Source organism: Amblyomma maculatum, chromosome 10 (genome assembly GCF_055883805.1).
Source record: "Amblyomma maculatum isolate TAMU_Amacu chromosome 10, ASM5588380v1, whole genome shotgun sequence".
Taxonomy (NCBI): Eukaryota; Metazoa; Arthropoda; class Arachnida; order Ixodida; family Ixodidae; genus Amblyomma; species Amblyomma maculatum.
This window is the reverse complement of record NC_139353.1, coordinates 124,727,758-124,747,877: the sequence shown is the minus strand read 5'-3', so window position 1 is coordinate 124,747,877 and position 20,120 is coordinate 124,727,758. Positions and strand designations below refer to the sequence as shown.

The 20,120-nt window shown below is 46.5% G+C and overlaps 1 pseudogene; it reads right to left on the bottom strand.

Annotated features, from left to right (window-relative positions):
- Window positions 1-4,963: 4,963 nt before the first annotated feature.
- LOC146177403 (uncharacterized) lies at window positions 4,964-7,277 on the bottom strand (annotated as a pseudogene).
- Between the last annotated feature and the right edge of the window lie 12,843 nt (window positions 7,278-20,120).

Below are 20,120 nucleotides of genomic sequence, written 5' to 3'. Positions count from 1 at the left end.
GAGACTCCTCGGCGTTAAAAGTGATATACCGAAAGCTAACGTAATTTCACAGCCAGGCAGTAACTAGACATTTTTAGCATACAGTAACACTAAGTTTAGGTTCTACACCAAAGGACGGTACGCCACAGAAGCGTATGCATGATCGACATAAGTTTTAGAGGGCCGTGCTTGCCGTTATACCCAAGCAAAAAATCAACACTCTGACGCCATCTAGTGACAAACGCTGCAAAGCCATCAAAGGCGGTGCGAAAGGAAACTATTTTTTGCGGACGAGCGCCGCTGAGAGAGTCCAAAATGTAATAAAGCAACGCGAGCACTCGTAAAGTATAAAGATTACTGTGCACTTATGAAAACCAGTGATATTATTCGAAGATATGGTCACGTGAGCTAATAGAGCGTTTCGCCGCAAGGGGCGACATCAGCCGTTATCATGCGACTTTCAGAGGCAAAATAAATTTTAAATACTTGTTTCTTGGATATTGTAGCGCTCGGTCCATACCATACGTGGCAACATATTTTTATGCCCATCATAGTCCCATCATATTTTTGGCCAGTGTTCAGTACCTTTAATTATAATAGAGGTTCGCCATTTTGTAGAGTGAGATTATGAGGTACCGTTTATTCTAGGCGTCCACATTTTTATACCACCCTAGGTGCTTTTAGCGCACTCACATAGCAGTTTAAACTTATATTGTTTCTCTCCTCCAGTGAAAAACAGACGTAGTTGCAGTTTTGTCCTTACGATGAGCCTTCAAGCGCCCCGAAATTTTAATCATTTAATTCGCTCTCTTAAGTTGCCAAAAACGTTTAGGTGAACGTTGTATGCTTGTACTGTGCTGCATTCTAACAATTAGGTTCAAGCATGTAACAAGCCATCCGAAATTTTATTCATCGAAGTTGTGAAAATATACAACGTAATAAAATTGTCCGGGTAGTGTAACTATTTCTGAACCGAGTTAAACGACTGATTTCGCGCTTTTCGCGTGTTTGGAATTATGATCGCAAAGACCTTTTAAATTATATACAGTAATGTTGTAACAAAGTTCAATTTTTAGTAAGAGTGCATGAAATAAATAATGGTAGTTAATTAAAGCCTGTAGTTACTGCAGTACAAACGTACTCGACGTAGCTTCCCAACAATATATGACAATGCTGTAGCGCAGAGTTCACTTCGAATTAGTCCAGTGGAATTATACAGTATTCAAACTATCATGCAATAAATATATATGGGCGATGCTGGTAACGTAAACCGCTCGCTCTAAAACATGAAATGCCAATTTACCGGTCTGTGCGCGGTCCCAGGCAATTCCTGCGCGGTTCCTGAAGGCGAGTTCAACGGTGACTTCTCCAAGGGATCGGCGTGATGCAGCGTCGACAAGCCTGTGCTCGCCGTGGGCGAAGCAGCGAAAGAAGGTGTTTTTGCTGACGCCTGAGACAGGCCCCTTGCGGCAGGCTTGCTCTGGGCCTTTCTGTAGGCACGCCTAATGTCTGGCTTCGATCGATCTTCTTTCGAATTGGGTTTCTGTGCTGCGCCAGGCAGAGGCGTCGATGGAGCAGCCGGAGTATTCTGGCTGGTCGAGGCCACGCAAGCACTGCCCGCATCGTGTCCTGCGTCCGCATGAACGTAAGTAAGGCTGCTCTTGAAGGGAAGTCGAGGCATGGAGGCAGAAGGCGATGAATACTGGCAGGAGGTCGCTGCCGCGGAAGAGGCACCCGCGTCCAGTCGTCCGCCCACGGCGATGCTAGAAGAGCTACGCCTGAGCGCGGGCAGATTCGTCGACGGTTGCCCCGTAGAATCCTCGCGGAAGGGAACCACAGAAGAGGGCTCCATGTTGCGGTCCGCCTTCTTCGTGAACCGAGATGAACCGTGCTGGACGCCCTTAGGAGTCTCCGCTTGCGGCGTCGTCATGGGGAAGAAAGCAGTATTCGAAAACGAGGCTGCTGTAGCCCGCTTGTTTCTTCTTCTGCGCGAGCAGCTCGAGGCCACCTGCCCCAGTTGAAGTGATGTCAATTGCTGCAAATGTATTTTTGCTTCCATTAAGCTCTATGATACTAAATCCCAGCTATTTGTCTAGTCGACGATTTAGTTATTACACTATTTAAGTATCTCCTTCAGATTTGGCAGTCCACACTCAAAACTGGCCAATCCCCCTTCGTTGTGTGTGCCATTTATCAGGGTAGAAAAGAAACGAACGCAGCCTCAAAGAGAAAGAAAAGATTTTATTCACGCCTCCATGCAGCCAAAATATAAAGACTGAAAGGTTGTCCATCTTCGAGGTAGTCCATCCTTGCCATCTGAAGCCGCCACCCCCTAATAATCGCTGCGGTACTACCGACAAATCGAAAACCGCGGAAGAAGCTGCCATTTTAGCTGCCACTTTCAAGCGGCAAGCCTATGATCTATGATCGGGCCTTGTTCGGCTGATATTAATCTGGCCAACCAAAAATTGAGCCAAGCTCGGTTGCCTAGATTGTTCCGCTGTGGGAGATTTATATTGTCATTAGAACTGCCGATCAGCGGCAGCCGGTTGCAGGCAAACGAAAATTGCCGACTTGGCCAGCTTCCGACTGATGTTGGAGCATGCATGGCTCACAGGGGACCTATACACAACCTAGCTACGACCCGAGTTTAGCCAAGCCGGCGATCCTCAGTGGTGCTCGTTACAGTGGTTTACCCCTTTCAGGCCCGCAGTCTATTTATGCACGGTAACTGGTCTAACCGTGAATCTTCCGCAGTTCGAATGTGCATGGAAATAGCTGTTGTGGGAACATTTTTAGATGCGCAGGTTTTTATTGAAGCGGACTCTGATTTTAACTTTGTAAAATAGCTTTCGTATAAGTAACGAACTTCTTCGGGTAGGTGTAAAGCAATCCATGCATAAAGAGCTTCATTTTAAGAAATTTCATTTTAAGCTTCATTTTGAACCTGCCCTCCAAGAAAGGCAGGTTCAAAAAAGCATATTTGTTTACTTTCTCCATTATTAATTAAAAGATTCCAAGAAATTCTGTAATACAACGAGTAGCAGTTACCTTCAAGATTGTGGGGCTTTGTGACAATTTATACCGAATTTCAGCGTTTAGGCTGGGGGGAAGGAAGATTTTGCTTTTTTTTGCTCCTTAGGCCCGTCGACCCAATAGTGCGTTGTCACGAGCCATCCGTTGCCTGCGGTCGTCACGACATTTATGGACAACAAATTCCTCAAGGGCACGCTGTCCCTCTTCACACTTGCTAGAAAATGCACAAAAAAAAACTAACTTATTTTCAGCATGCATTCAATGATTATTTTCCAGATATTTAGAGTGAGCCTGTTAGAGGCTTTTACTGAAATCATTACGTCGCCGATTGTCAGAGTGATCAGTACTGAGGGGCTGTAGTCCTCGAAAAAAATCTGAATTCGATTGAAATATTGTGTACATCATTATACACATATAAAGGGTGTCCTAGCCCACTTGGTCCTAAGCAAAAAGATATCATTTCATGGGCAGCCAGAGCAAACCAGTTGTATATTGGAGGAGCTACTAAATGGCATTATTTTATTATTTAATTGACCTTATTTACCGAAATTACTAAATAATAAATTTAGACAGTCGAAAGCTTTTTATGGTCACGAAACTCCGGCCGAAGTTTCATATAGGGGCAGCGCGCGCCGCTGGTGGCGCAGCTGTGTGTGTAGAGTGGGCACGAAACGGTCGCGCTAGCCCTGTATACGCAGCGTTTTTCCGGTCAACAGGCTGCCGTTCTCTTGGTGTTGGCGCTTTTGGAGGTTGGTATTTGGGCTTTTAATGAAGGCTACTTTGCTCATTACCTGAAAGCTTGTCTACAGCAAGAAGATGCGTGCGATTGGCAGCTAGCAAATTCTGCTAGCTGCCATTTTCAGACGAAACACGCCTGTATGTTCTCGTTGCTTGTTGTGAAACTGATTTGCGTACACGAGTAGAACGTGGCTTTCGCGCATTTTTTGACCGCTACTTGTCTGCAATATCACTCCGGTACGTTTAGCGTCGTAGTGTAGTAACATGTTTATATATGCCTGGGTTGCGGCGGTTTGGGTTATCCTTGCTTTCATGCATTACTGTTACCGTATCCTTACGCCAGGCACTTACCTTGCGACAAACACTGCAATCTCACTGCTACGGAAGTAAGACGTCGTGGCAGCATCTGAAGACCGGAGGGCGCGCGATCAATCGGCCATGACAGACGCGATCACATGATGAAAGCACCAACACTTTTGAAAACGCTAATTAAAAGTGCTTTGTTTTTTTACTAATATTTGCAGAGGTAACAAAGTGATATGCTAAGACTTGCTGCATGAGCCATATTTGTTTTTTCTATTTTACTTTGTCACGCTGCGATGACGACGAAGACGCGGGCGGTGCCATCATGGAGGAAGAAAAATTTTTTTCTGTTTTTCTTCCTCTTTTCTTTTTTTTTTCTTCCTCTATGGGTGCCATAAGCGCAGGACGCTGGAGAAGACAACGCTGGCAAAAGACAACGCTGGCAAGCACAAAGAAAAGTTACCGTGTATACAATGCAACATTGAGTTACAGGTTTGCATGATTCTTTAAAATATAAGTGATAATACGGCCACATATAAAATATACTGAGAAAAACACACAATCTATTCAATATGTGGCAACAAGTTCATAGCAAAATAAAAATATCTATTTGCAGTAAGGAACACCATGTAATAACAAATACTTATGGTTCCTACAAAAAAAAAGTCAAAATAAGAAGCCATACAAACCTCTGAACCACACGCATAATTTGTTATGCATACATAAGCCATGAAATAAAAAGTTGCGAATTTATTATTATACAAATAATATGAATATGTGCAAGTTTTCCCATCAGCAAATGCAGAACACACATGCTCCTCAGACACATCAATCATGCGTTCAGGACAGAAAGAAGAATTAAGGTGGCAGTGATGCTCGCATGTTCAAGACATTTAGAGGCCTCCTACTACGTAGGCTTCCTGCCTCCGCCTGCTGGGCATACAAACCGCTTTGTTGCCGAGGCCTGTTTGTTGTTTTCTCGTGTAAAGAAGTGCACCACCTCTGGTGTGGGGCTCACACAATGTGATGCGCATCCAACACCAGCCGAGAGAGTGCTGTTGGCTATGAGCACTTTCTCAGGAATGCATTTATATAATCTGTGCATGTAACCACGTTGACAGTCAATTCTTCTACATGGCTCTCGACAATTTTCAAGAGGCCGAGCAACTGCCTTGATGGCACCTGGAGGAAGCCTCTTGACTTGGCGAGTATGAACGCTTGGCTCCCGCTCGAGGATCTTCATTGTTTGTGCACAACTGCAGTAAGCCATGGTTGATAACGTTTTAACTATGTAACCAGCAAGACAGTCAAGGATGCAATCGTTTGTCGCTAATCCACCGTCGAGTTTAGCAGCATGCTCCGTGAAGTCATCCGCTCGACAAGAATGTCATCAAGGAGCACTGAAAAGGTGTAAACCTTAAATGTACTTAGTGTTTCTTTAGGAAGCTGAAAAGCAAAACAATAAAACAAAGCAAACAACAGGCGAACATCCATGAGAGGCTGTTTATTGCCACATTATTGCTATTAAACTTTTCTGGAGCATGCAAAGTTGAAGCTAAACTCACTAAGAAGCGATTGGATTTGAGCCGTGGCTCAGGTTTGTATCTCGCTGCGAACTGTAAAGAGGGTTCTGCAATCGAGATGTTGAAGGCACTGGCTTCTCGAAGAGACTTTGGAGCTTGAGGAGCAATTTTGGCCCATCTCCATCAACTGAAGCCCGCTTTGGTAGCCGAACCAGGTTGTTCAACCGACAACATCCGATATATAAACAGAAAATTCTGCACGGTTGGCTGCCCTCCATCTCTAGTTACATGGCGCACTATACCAAAGAACCTCTGAAAGAAAAACAAAACTCTCATTGGGAGAAAAAGCTCTAGACAAAACACACTTACCTCTATACGATCCTGGTGTCACCCGTTAATAATTAGGGGGTATTATTAACGATGCGCCCTTAACGGTGCGCACACTCCCAGACACCCTTAGAGTGAGTGGGGGTAGCTGTTCTGGTCGCGAAGGAGATGCCCTCGACCTGCGTGGCAAGCTCAGCCGGAATTCAACTACCTAGTAGTGACAGAAGGGGGTGGCTGTTTGGTGCCCAGCTGTCGCCGGTTCAAACCAGAGTAAGGATCGGAGTCAGAAGTAACAAACAAAACACAATTTATGTAGAGCAAGAGACGATACAAAGGAATACACAAGATCAGTTGAAATACAACAGACGAGAGGTTTACAGAATACAAACGCTAAGCATGCAACTACAGAATGATCCAATAACACAGAGGCTTTACAACAAATCAAACACTAGAGAGTTACATAAAACAACACCAAATTGTTCACCGGGCACTGTTGCAGTCCGACGCCTCAAGAGTCACGATGTGGCCGCCATACGAGACGAGCGCCGCTCCCTTGCAGGTCCGTGGGCTTGCCAGCAGCGGGTGATTCCCGGGAGTCCAGCCGAAGCACAGGCGAGCACGTCGCAAAAACACTGACGAACTGACTGACTGACTGACTCAACAAGCGGCGCGGTCGCTTTAAATAGGGCGCGCCGCGTCTGTTTGTTAGCACGCGTCAAAGCTACTGCGCACACACACTTAGCTTTGCTGGTTATGGCTCTCTCTTCTCCTCCCGTCGATCCGCGCGTCGTCATTGGCTAGGTCCCATAGAAGATTCTGGAATTTTCTGGCATATTCCAGTCCGATGAACCACCGTCCTCCCCGGGCAATGGGAAAGAGGGTGACGGCAACGCGTACAAAGCTACGCGCTCTCCCGCGCGGGGAAGGGGGCTTTTCTCTCCATGCCTTCCACGCGACGCCGTGCGGGCCTCGCGCCGTACCGGCTTGATGAAAATGTGCGCCGATTTCGTGACACCTGGCCAAATGTTCCGGTCAGTACACAGCGGAATCCTGATTTGAACAGACTTTCAATAAGTGCAACTATACTGTGGAGGGTAATCGTGAGGGCTGCACATGTTGGCTTGGTCAAAACGGAGGCCTGCTTGGGCATGGGAAGTGCTTGGACATATATGTTCCACTCATCAAGTCAGGCAATGTTTTCCTTCAACGTCCTGAAATGCAATCATAATCCAACTTCAGACAGCAGGTCACTAGCTGTTATGCAAGAGGTACAATGCTCACAGTAATATGGTCTGCTTCGTCGTACTGCACATGGTCTGGCCTGCGAGAATTCAGAGTGTCGAACTACTTGTTCATCCTTCTCGTAAAGCTTTATGTAGCAGCTGACTGACGCAGCTCTTTACATTCCTCCTGTTTGCTGTAAAACTCCAACGCCGCTGCAGTGCTTTCGCTAACACGCTGAGCAATGAAAAACAATATTGAGAGATATCTTCAGCAAATAAGTTTCAAGGTGCATATTCTACATAATAAGCATTAGCATGCAGGATGCCTTATCTGGAAAGCAAGCTCCACACTCATCTTCTGAAATGCATTAGGAAAGATCTGGGCCCTCGTGAGCTTGGGCACAGCACGAAGCCTAGCCTGCTCTTCGTCATAGTGCATCAAGGCAGAATATATTCATAGTATACTTCCTGACCGCCAATGCAGCTGCGACGTAAGCAAATTCAAAGCAGCTTTAGCACTGACAAGTAATAAACAATAAGAAGTGTCAAATAATAATACTTCTATTACCATAAACTTTCCAGCCTTCTGCAGAATGTTCGTAATGCACTTGAATATGTGAGGTGGGTCTAGATTTGCGTGAACTATTTTGTCAGGGTCGCATGGATGCGTGAATCACGTATGAATCTTGCCGATTTCGCCATTATTACCTATAAAAAGAATGCAATATTTATTCCTACCTACCCCAATATACGCTGTGCACATTTTTGTGGTGCTTGCTAATACTACTAAAGCTACTGTTGTCTAACCACTCGATTGTCACACTGGTAATACTTACCTAAGCACTTCAACGCTGACTGATGGGATGTGGCTTGGTCACAAATGATGGCGTCCGCAATAATGCCAGCATTTGTTAAGTGCGCAATGCACTGCAGTACAAGCTTTGCTAATACTCCTCCTGGTGTAGCACCAGAGACACGGAAAGTCCCCACAGTTTGCGACCAGCCACCCAGGAGCGGCCGGAAGAGGAACACGAGCAAATGAACTGCATCTTTATTTTCGTCTCCTGGTCTTGTGTGCTCCGAGAAGTTCAACTTCCTCATAAGTGCCATATCGGACTCTCTGATGTGAACGAGTTTTCTCACGCTCATTTCGTCAAACATCAACACACCTTAAACAAAGTTTCAGTTCATTTTAAACTACTTCATCAGTGATACACATATGATTCAAACACAATTTTAGCAAATATTTATCTCGACGCTCTGTCCGGAACGACTTGCAGCTTTTCCTTCAGGACAGTGAATCGATTTGAATCAAACCCAAAATCAGTCTTGAGGTTTCGCATGTAACCATAGATAGTGCGAGGGGTTGGCAAAGGCAGATTATCGTTCTCGTGCGTTAAAGTGTACACTGCTGAAGACTTTATCTCCAGAAGAAGACAGTGATAAAGCCACACCTTGCTGTATCTATGTAGACAAAAAGAATAAGTTATAAATAGGCTACGTGTAGCAGGCTCCTCACACTTGAAATGCATCACAGCAGCCGGAGATCGTGGAACAAAAAAGACACGTTTACATTTTTATTACAGACATAAAAACAGCATTAAAGGGCTAATAAAACTGGACAGCATATATTTTTATCCCCTGACAAAGTTAAAACCGAAGCACAACTCAGAAATGTTACGCATGCTGCTATCATTAATTTCAGAACAGTGATTTACAGGCATATGTTTCTGTTCAGTTTCTGAAGTACAATACGCAAGAAAAAGCGCTACAGCGCGATTTTCTACTTTTGGACTCTCACCTTGCTGCTTTCGAAGACTTCAGGTTGGACTTCATCAGCCACTGATCAAAAATAACTTCTGGCGTGAAGACAAGTTTGCGATGTCTCCTTTCAATCTTCTGAGCTTGTTTACCTGTAATGGCATCGTCGCCAGCTTCATCTGGCACAAGCGAAGCTGTTTCTGCGTGCATCGGAGCTGGCCCTTCACAGCCTGTAGCTCCGACAGCGAACATACCGCTTCCTCTGTCTGACAGCCAGTGTGTGAGCGTGTGGAGGCACTTTCAGGGTTCGGTGTCATATCTGCATAAAAAAGTAAAACAGTTCTTTTGAACGTAGAAGTAAGATATCAAATAGTCCACCGCAGGAATATCATGCTGAAAACAACAACAAAAGGCGCCCAGGGACGTGAGCGGCTTATTTTCATCTCCGTATGCTGCAGTGGACTGGTATGCTGTTGAAGAGCCAGCAAATGCCGCCAGTGCTCGGCTCTAGCGATGTTTGGAGTTTTTTTGCTGGTGGCTTGACTCTGGGCGGGTGAGTTCGTGGCTTCGGCTTACTGAAGTGAGATGGTAGGCCTTCAAATATGCGCCGGGCCTGAGTTTCAGTTTCTCGCGTTGCAGAGACACAGACTGTCCGTCGACTACAAACTCATCACTCCGAATAATATCCATGGGGTCAAAATGCCCCTCTCAGACACGGACATGGTTTGAGTTAAAACTGAACCCACCGCCTTCCAGTTTCGGTATCACCCGCTTCCATATTTCACCCTGCTCTGGGTAGCTAGGCAAACATAACAGCAAAGCCTTCTGCGGCGTGCCTCTTTAACCAGAACGGCAACCCGTCACACAGCAGGTTTTCGGCATTGAAGGCTTGCGCGTCACATTCACTGCAATATTAGTGAATGAAGACAAAATTAAGAGCGAGAATAGCAGCTGATGCCGGCGTCGCGCTCCTCGCGGCTTCTACGACGCTGGCTTGGCTCCCACAGAATTCCTAGCGCCGCCTCGCGGAAGGCGCGGTCAATATATAACGCTCCCATAGCGTTACGGAGGTGTTTCGTGACCATAAAAGTATTAAAGGACTCTGATTTAGACGATACATGGGAATCATAAATTAGAGAAGTCGCTGCACAAACCTCCATTCCGTTACTTCCGATCAAGAAAACATCACTTGTGTGTTTTTATATATAAATATACCAGAAACTAAAAAAAGCCTACCAGAGCATTCACGCATGACGGTCGCCCTACTCTCAAGCATGGCTTAAGTAAACAAAATAAATGCTGCCGTGACTCCACGGCTACAGTCACTAGCTGCCACACCACAGCCTAGGGCAGCAGTACACATGCAAGTTTACGATAATTTCTTCTTCCGCCTCAGCCCATAATATTAAAAAAGAATATAATTACTTGTTTCTTTAGAAGTGACGTATAAATCTCCTCTAATTTCTACTCTTGCTGCTTGGTAGCTACATCGCCACTGCAAAGCTCGGTACGCTCGCTAAAAACTCGTGCCATCATGAGGGCCAACAAGATTACCCCGACAATGTGAGCATTGCCAATACACCTGGAAGCGGTCGCCAAGTCATGGCTTTAGTTAGCTCCCTTGACTGAAATTACGATTTCAAGCAGAGTGATCTTGACGCTAGAATGCGCTGATAAGGTAGTTTTTGCTTCATTTCGTATCATAGAAAAAAAAAGGATACACATTAGGGTTCCTTTACCGAAAATAGTGTAAACAGCTTTCCTGATGTTTCTTTCTATGTTTGTAAATACGATTTATCGCCTCAAGAAAATATTTAGTACATGTAGGGAATAACTTTAATTGATTTATCAGAAAACAAAACTGTGCCTCCCGAGCACAGAGTGGCTGCTAGCAATATGCAAGCACACAGGAGGCATGATGCAGTTACAGATATAGATGTGTAGTCATGTACGCGCGTTCGTAACAGAACTGAATGTTAACTGAACTGAAAGACAAAACGATGAACGCTTTTTAAAATATATCAGATACAAAGGCACACATCCAAGCTCTGAAAGGCCAGGCTCATAATTTAGCAATGAGAGGCTGACATGAATGAAAAACATTGTTAAAAGAGCCGCCGTGAAAATAAAAGCAGCTGGCTATGTTGTCCGCTAAACAACGAAGAACACCACTCTTTACGTAAGAATCAATATTTACTTCAAATTCTAGATGCTGAAAATGAAGGGCCTATGATTCTGAAACTTAAGTGTTGGGTGTCGTTATGGTTAAAGTGAAATTCGCCTTAAGCTAGTACGGTTTACCAAAGATTAATTGGTTAATTTGTTGACCACATTATTTCCGATTATATTAGAGGCTTCCGGTATCCCTCAATCAGGGGCGCATACCCGAATAGGGGACTGGGACTCCGCCACTAGAAGCGCGCAAGAATACACTGATTTATCACGGCCTCACCCACCAGGCGGATCACTTCTTTTTTGGTCTCAAGGTTTTATTTTGTAGGAGGGACCCCCAAAAGTTTGTGTCTTCAATGTTGTCTATTGCCCTATGCGAAAAGGGGCATAGCCAAATTTTGTGGTCTTGTGTACCCCTCTGTACCAAGTGTTTAGTTTTCGTGCTCTCTGTCCTTTACTTTTAAATGGTGCAGCCATATTGGTTTGTTGTAATCTTCGGGCTGTAGTGTGTGAATAATGTTGGCTTCTTAGTTCTTTAGTTGTTTATATGGAGTGGCGAAAAACGCATCATTGAAGTTAATTTATGTCGCCTCCGCATCGGAGACACTTACTTAACACAACTTCATTCTCAAGAAAGAAGACAAACCTGTATGTGAGGGATGCGGAGAGGAACTAACAATCAATCACATATCATTTTCATGCAATAAGCTTGAGAAATTAAGAAAAAATAATTTCAACGTTTTTACAATGAAGAAATCCCGTTTCATCCTAGCCTGCCTTTGGGAGAAGATGTACTGGCAGAAACTTCTCATGTTTTTAAATTCCTAAAAGAAGCAAAGCTCCTAAGCAAACTTTAAAGTTTCTCATCTACAAAATAAAAACACTTTGCTCTTGGCGCATGATAGCCTCAGTTGCTTATGCGGCAAAAAACCCAACACAACACATAACAACCCCCCTCCCCCCCTCAGTTATTTAAATGTGGTCCACGGTGACCACATGTAAATAGCTGCACAACTTGTGTCTCCATTTGTGTTGTCAAGAACAAAAGACTGGGGCCATAGGCCAAGGATATATGACAACGACATTTGGAAACAGTGAGACCTGTTGTTAGAATTATTATACAACCATAAACATCAAAAGCTTAGTGCAGTCAAATGGTTCCGAGAAATAGCAGTTACTGTTAGCACGAGCCGGCCATTTAACACTGTACGAGGAGTCGTCACTGATGATAACCTTATGTTTGTGAGGAATAAAGGATTACATCATGGACTAAAGAAAAAAGAGTCATAGATGTTTACCGGATAATGATCAGGCACGTCAACAAAGGGATCCTCTTGGGTCTCTTGCGTCGGCGGCGCTCAGAATAGCGGCTGAAGAGCACCGACGCTCGTCGAATTCTTCTGAATCAAGAAGCGAAAATCATTGTTTAGTTCTTATATGCATGTTAGAGCGTCGCTGCTAACATCGAAAGGGCCAAAGGAGGTACATAGCCGCGCTGTGATAACAAATGCGTACAAAACAAGTTGTTCTTCATGGAGTGTTGGTATCTCCTCAAGTTGCAAATTCCGCTACTGAGGGCAGGCGGAGACTGCAGGGAAAAGGAGTGCGGTCGCGTGTTAGTGGTGCGCTGCTCTCGACGCGCAGAGAGCGTTTCTGGGGGGGGGGGGGGGGGGGTGGGGGGGGGGGGGGGGGGGGGGACAGTTACACCCTCGCTCGATGTGCTCCTCTACTGCTCTGCAATGCTCGACGCCTCTGCTCTCGTCCCCCCAATCGAACGCGCGATAAGTGTGCCTCCAGAGTACTCCAACAGTCGTACCCATTCAAACTCTTGTTATTTTGATTTGAGGATAAACGCTAAGAACAAAGTATACTAAATACCATTACTGATATGACATCGAGAAAGGTTCCACAGTCACCACGGTACAGCCTTCCTGTTGTTTGTGATTTCACAGTAACTCAGTTTTGTAAACTGGAAACACCACATGATCACATCCTGCAAGAAGTCCTAGCTCTTAAAGCAAAATATTAGAATTGCACACAATTTGATACGGATGGCTCCAAGACAACAAAACATGTGGGTAGTGCAGTAATACAAGAGAAAGGGGAAATAACGATGAGACTACCTCACTGTGCAAGTGTTTTCATTGCTGAATGCTAAGCACCTGCTCTGTCTGTAATAAGAATAGTGGACAAGACCATAACCAACAGTATTATTTCCACAGACTCATTAAGTGTTTTCACAGCTGTTCACCACAAAAACGCAGTTTCACCTCTACTTGTCGACATCACATATCAATGACGTCTGCTCAAGGACAGAGCCTTTTGTTGTGTGCCGAGTCATGTCGGCATTGGGGGCAACGAGAATTTTGCACTGATCAAGCCCATGAAAGACAAGTAAAAAACATACGTGTGCCGTACAGAGACTGCGTCCCGCTATTGCTCAACAAATTAATGGTAAAATGGCGGTCCTCATAGAGTAGGGTCGTAAATCATAAACTGCAGTTGGTAAAGAAAAGTTTGGGGAATGGAAATCATGTAATCAGAAAAGCTTCATGGAAGTGGCCGTCTCCGCATTAGCCACACACACATGCACAAACATTTTTTTTTTATAAAAGAAAACAAACCCCTGTGGGAAGAATGCGGAGAGGAACTCAACATTAGCCATATTTTAATTTCATGCACACAACTCGATACGCAAGAATACAAGTATTTGACTCGATTTTACATCTCATAACATTTAAAACAGCTTCCTCTTGCAAGTATTTAGGAGTTTTCATTCAGTAAGACTTGACCTGGAACTATCATATTTACTTGAGTCTAGCAATTCCTAACCGTTGTAGTTCGTTTGATATACTGACGTGTTATACTTCTGTGAATAATATTATCACGTGATGGTGACCATGCCATTGGCAATGAATGAGGAGGCGATCTTCACCGGGACCAAGTTTTCATAAGGTTAACGTGTGGCCGCAAAAAGAGCAACTAAGCAATCGGCAGTGGCGATAGCAATAATCGAGCTAAGCGGTCGCTGATCTACGAATGTCCATTTCACTCGTAAGCGCAGAATTCAAAAGCTGCGAAGAAACATCTAGATAAAACCGGGAATGATGACAAACATAAAGTGGATCATTGTAGAAACACAAGCGCGTGGCTGGAATCCTTCTTCAGTACGCCGTTATACGTCGGTAGTTTGTATGACTATAAGTCAAGATAGATTGTGTTAGATATTCCGTAAAGGATGCTCCCCTGTCCGTGATAAGCACTTCTGGGGTGCCGTGTCGGAGGAAAATATGTTCGACAAAAAATAGGCGACTTCCGCTGAGGAGCCTTTAAGTAGGGCCTTTCCGTCAGCGTAGCAGGCCATTTAGTCACTGACCACGATGATCCACTTGTTTCGCGTCGGCTTAGTTGCGAAGGGTCCGAGAAGGTCCATACCCATTTGTTGAAATAACTTAGTTCCGATGGTATGAGCTTCTGTAGCCCAGCAGGTCTCACTGGGGGTGTCGCGTCGCTGACAGTCAGGGCACGTTTTGGCGTAATGGGCGACGTGGATAGCCAGCCGCGGCCAATAATACGTCTCCTGGATTCGGTAAAGCGTGCGTGCAAGGTCAAGATGCCCTGCTGTTGGCTCAGCGTTGAGCCCCTGTAGAAGTTCCTCTTTAGGGTTCGCAGAAACAACAAGATTGTGCGTGTTCCGGATACGCTAAATGTTTCTCTTCATCAGGACGTCATTGTCTAACGCGAAGGGTGGCACCTGACGCCTAAACAAAGCAGGAGGATACGCTGTCTTTTCTTCGAGGTATTCTAAGTCAGGGTCTTAACGTTGCTGTTGTGGGAAACTTCTGGCGCTTACCGGTCCCAAGAAGGCGTCGTCGATGTCTTGTGGGAGTGCGTCCACAGGGGCCCGGGAAAAGCAGTATGCGTCGGAATGCTTCGAATCAGACTTGTAGACCACGTCCTTGACCAATAGTCGGTACCACGTGCATAGTCCGAGGAATCGGCACAATGGTTTCTTTTCACTGGTTTGTGGAAACTCTGGTCGCTGCTGTTTTCTGTGGGTCGGAGCGAACTCCCTCCTTACTGAGGATATTGTAATGACCACAGAGAAGATGAGGCGATAGAGATTGTGGAGAACGATGTTTGTTCGTAGGGCGCGCACAGAGCTGAGAGACTAGTAGCTGACAAAGCGTATCTGACACCGGTATCTTCGTGAAGGCCTTCGAGTGTAACAATTGTCAAAGAAATGAAATCTCTTCGCATACGACGCCCCGCCGGGGTGGTGCAGTGGTAAGACGCCCGACTACCGTCCGGAATGCCCGGGCTCGAACCCGACCTCGGCGGCTGCGTTTCGATTGAGGCGGAACGAAGAGGCGTCCGTGTGCTGTGCGATGTCAGCGCAAGTTAAAGATCCCCAGGTGGTCGAAATTACTTCGCAGCCCTCCACTACGGCTCCTCTTTCTCCCTTTCCACTTTAACTCCCACCTTCTTCCCCTCCTTTACGGCGCGGTTCAGGTGTCCACGGACACAAGTGTGACAGATACTGTGCGTTTCCCTTCGTGTGAACCAATTATTATTATTATTATTATTCGTATATGAAGGGACATTTCTCAACTTTCGATGTTAAACCGGACAACTAGATAATGTCAAGCAGTGTTCCAAGTCTGTACATGTTCTTCAATGTTAGAAGTAACTATACCAGAAAAATTTCCTCTTTCAAGCCAACCAGTACGCTATCGATTACTCACTGGTGATGCCGAGCAGAGGCCGACTGATACCTTGAAATAAAAAATGCCGTCTGATGTAATGAATGCGGTTTTGCGGTCACTTTCGTCGACATCAGTTTATCAGTACCCGCCCTTCTGCTCCGTCGACGAGAATTAGTAAGCGTTACATACCCGGTCAAATGTGTCGTTGATGCAGAAAAGCGGGTAGACATCCTTCTTCAGTATGCTAATCAAGCGGAGGTATTCAACGGAAAAATGAAGTGTTCCGTCTTACTTCTTCACCAGGACGACGGGGGCTGCCAAGGGGCTCTGAGATGGCTGGATGACGTCGTCCAAAGCATGTCCTCGACTTGATTGCGTATAGCTTGGCGTTCTCGCAGTGATACTCCACAGGGGCTTTGACGAAGAGGTCGGGCGTCTTCGTTAGTGATAATGCGGTGTTTTACCAGTCGAGTTGGACCTGCGACGCTATCGAAAAACACTCGCTGTATCTTTTAAGAATGCGAATCTGGTGTTGTCTATACCGGGGTAATGCTGGCTTGACGTCGAACGTCGGCAGAATTTATCGGGTGGGCGCGTCATCTGCGGGCTGGTCGGGTAGGACTGCTAGTGAGTCGAGGAAAGCAATCTTCGTGCCATTAAGGTGCCGGTATTCTTCAGTGAAGTTCGTCACCAGCACATGAGCTTCTCCTCCCCAGAAATTGGCGATGCCTCTTGTAATGCCGAGAGCTCGTTCCAAGAGCGACTGGGTGTTTCCTTCGACGACGCCTTCGCAAGTTTCAATGTCTGCGCTACCCACGCAGATTACGACGCTTGATCAGGGCGGCATGACCCCTTCTTCGTCCAAGATGCTCAAAGCGGTAGACTGCGTCGAAGTGTTCGTAGTAGGTATAGCGTTTTCCGTCGAAAACGCGATGAGCTTTGATCACAGCTTGACGATCGCCCAATGCTCGTTCATAAAAGCCATGAACGAAACCACGTCGCGGGAGATCTGCTGAAGGACTACAAATCTGATGGGATAAGTGCGTCCATTCACCATTACTCTTTCGGTGCATTGTTGTGACGCCGTAATTAGGTTGCCGCCGGTGGTGTGGATCAATAGGTCATCCCAAGTTGTCGTCCCTTTCTTGAGCTAGGCGGTGAAAGCTCCACTAATGACAGAATAATCAGCTCCAGTGTCTACGAGGGCGGTAACATGAATACCGTCGACAGGAACTTCGAGGTCATTTGCTCGGGTCATCGCAGTGCATGTTGGTTTGGTGTTCGACTTCTACTTCCTCTTGTGCTGTGGTCACAGCAAGAGCACACCTTCGTTACTTCGCTGGGCGGCGGTGTCAACTTGTCGCATCGCCGGAGGTGCTGTCGTCGTGCGTACCGGTGGATTAAACGTTGAAGCTTCATCACTCTTCGTCGGCGCGGTGGAGGATTTTTGTTAGTTCGCCATGTAGCATCCCCACCTCTAAGGGTTGCTGTCTTTATTTTCTCTTCTTGGGGCTATGGGACCCTCGTCGCTCGTAGGTGCGGCCCGGCGAAGCAAATTGCGAGTATTTCGACGATCGAGAGCGGGAAAGGCGGCTTGACAACCTGTACTCTGCCCTTCGCAAGTAGTCGTCGATTTCCTGTGGTCGTTCTCCATGGCGGGGTCGTGGGGCGGCGATGGCGAAGCCGCGCACGCCGGTGCTTCTGCATGGGCAATGGCGTGGCATGTGGCCTGCCTCAACGCAGTGGAAGGGTAGTGGGCAGTTTTTTGAAGTCCTCCAGGCGTCGTTCTTCCTAGGGCTTGAATCTTGTTCATAGCCTCGATGCGCGGGGGCCAAGTGACGGCATCCAGGTGCAGCTTGTAGGCGTCGAGGAGTGCTTGGAGGGTAGCGTCTGGGTGCAAGGCATCGTAATACATCACCATAGTTCATCGCTGTTGCTTTTTGCTCAGGAGCTGTCGGAGCCGTAGCTTTAGGAACGCCCAATGCTTGCTGTACTGCCTAGAGGATAGCGTCCGTGAGCGACGCAACATGCGTCTGCGTTGACGATGGGAGGCGTCGGCGCAGCTCTTTTCGAACGACCTCATGAATAATCTCACGAAGGTTATCCCCACCTGTAGCGGCGTTAGAGTTGTTTGCAGAGAACATTTGAAAAAGCTGGTTGCACTGTGGATTCTGGAGCATCTAGCGCCCGTTTTATTAAGGATGCTTCTTGTTCGAATTCGGCCACTGTTTGGGGTGGATTTGGCTCGAGGTACGCGAAAAGGGATTCTTTGAGGCCTTGTCTTCGATCATTTCAGGGTCTGCGCAGCGAAATAGCCGCTTTATTTCTTCTGCGTAATTGAGCAATGACTGAATACGCAGTGGTTTCTTGATTGCAGGAGCGATTGTGCTCTTTTTTTTATGCTGCTAGTAACATAATTCAATAGCTCTGTCTTAAAAGTGTCCCAAAACTTCACAACAGGCTCGCGGTTCTTAAATCACATTTGTGCGAATCGCTGAAAAGGACGCTACACATGCCAGAGCTTCGTTTTTTAATTCAACTGCCAGTCTAGAGGGAGAGCGTGCGCTCTTTCTTACGGCCTTCTCAGTCGCCGCGGCAGCAATGAGAACTTTCCTCCTTGAGTTAAGCTCTCCGCCGCCGCAAGAGGCGCGACCTGCTCACTGTTCGCTCAGCATCTGCTTCAGCTGTGGCGGGTGATTTTTGCCTAGTTTCCTGGTGAGTGCAGACCCGAAACGAAAGAACACGGAACACGGATGTTGCAGCAGCATGTTGCCAGCGTGCGACACACGTGAACTGAGTCTTTTCAAAAAACACTGTCGCTCAGAAAACTTTCCACAAGGATATCACATGCATTGCTGCATGATAGCTACTTTTGTTCATTTTAATCCGAATTTTTCTGAAGCTGGTACAAGAATAGCAAAAAAACTGAATCAGTTCTCCATTATTTGTTTGTTAAAGCTCGATATCGCGCGACGAAACTTTATCCGTTGCGTTGTCACTAAGATGCGCCGAGATCTGTCTTGAAGATTCCGACCACTCGCGTATGTTTATACAATGTTCCATGTTGTGATAGTAGCAGCTTGCGACGTTATCTAGATTGTTCTCTGCAGCCTTTATATTGAGCGTTGACGAGTGCGACGGGCATTTTTTGTTTGACGATCGACGAGCACTTTTGTTGCTATCGCCGCCGCCGAGTTGCTTAGTTCTTCTGCGGGCGCTAGTCAGCAAAATAAAAAATAATTTCAGTACTATGACGCCTGTATCTTCTTTTTTGTGTGTATGGTCTTGTCACCACTACGTGACATCTGGTGGAGGTGCTGCCTTTCGAGTCCCGGTTCACTCCTTCAAACCAAGACACCAGCCCTGTTCCTGTCATCCTCGGGGATCAGCCAAGAGGCCAGCGAACAAGCCACCGACTTCAAGGGCTCCAAACCGAACACGGTCTGCTGCCGGACTCCGGTCGATCTCGGGAGGCATCAACACTGATAATGGAACAGCCTACAGCACCGGTTATTTTCGCCCAACCCCGTTAGCCGTCCTGCTTCCTTGGACGACCGGACGAGGATGCGGAATATAGGCTTGACCTGTTGAGACGCGTGGCAACGTTCAACGCCTGGAACGACAAAACAAAGCTCAGGCAAGCCTACTTTTCTCTTGATGGATCTGCCCAAATATGGTTCGAAAATCATGAGGCAGCTTTAAAGGAATGGGAGATTTTCAAGAAAGCGTTTTTCACTGCCTTTTCAAACGTCGTCCGAAAGAAAATAGCCCAGGCCCTCCTTAAATCAAGACCAACTTCTAACGAGCCTGTTCTGGCGTACGTTGAGGAGATGAAGCGCCTCTTTCACCGCGCCGACCCTAACATGACTAATGGTGTGAGAGTAAAAGTTTTAATGTGAGGCGTTTAAGAGATGTTTTGTGCAGGCCATGCCCGAAATCCGCCAAAAACTGTGGCGCAATTTAAAACCGAAGCATCTACCATCAAGAAGACTTTGGACACCCGCATGCGCCACTACGAGCGACCAATTCAAACGGACTACTCAAGCCACTACAGACCATCGCGAGAGGAGAGAACCTTCGAGACCTCATCCGTGAGATCGTCGGAGAGGAGCTCGTTCGATTGCTGCTATCATCCCAATAAGCGCAGGTGGCGACGCTCGCCAACTTCGCCGAGAAGAAGTCCAGCAGACGCTGGGCGTTCCTCAAGCGACAGCTGCAACGGTTCCAGCACAAGACGCAATAGTGATGAACTACGCTGCTGCATTACGTCGCCCTGCGCCCCGACGTGATGGCTTTCCAAGCCCTCGCTGCTAATGTCCTGTTCCTGAAAGCTGCCCCTTGGTCCCCGCCTG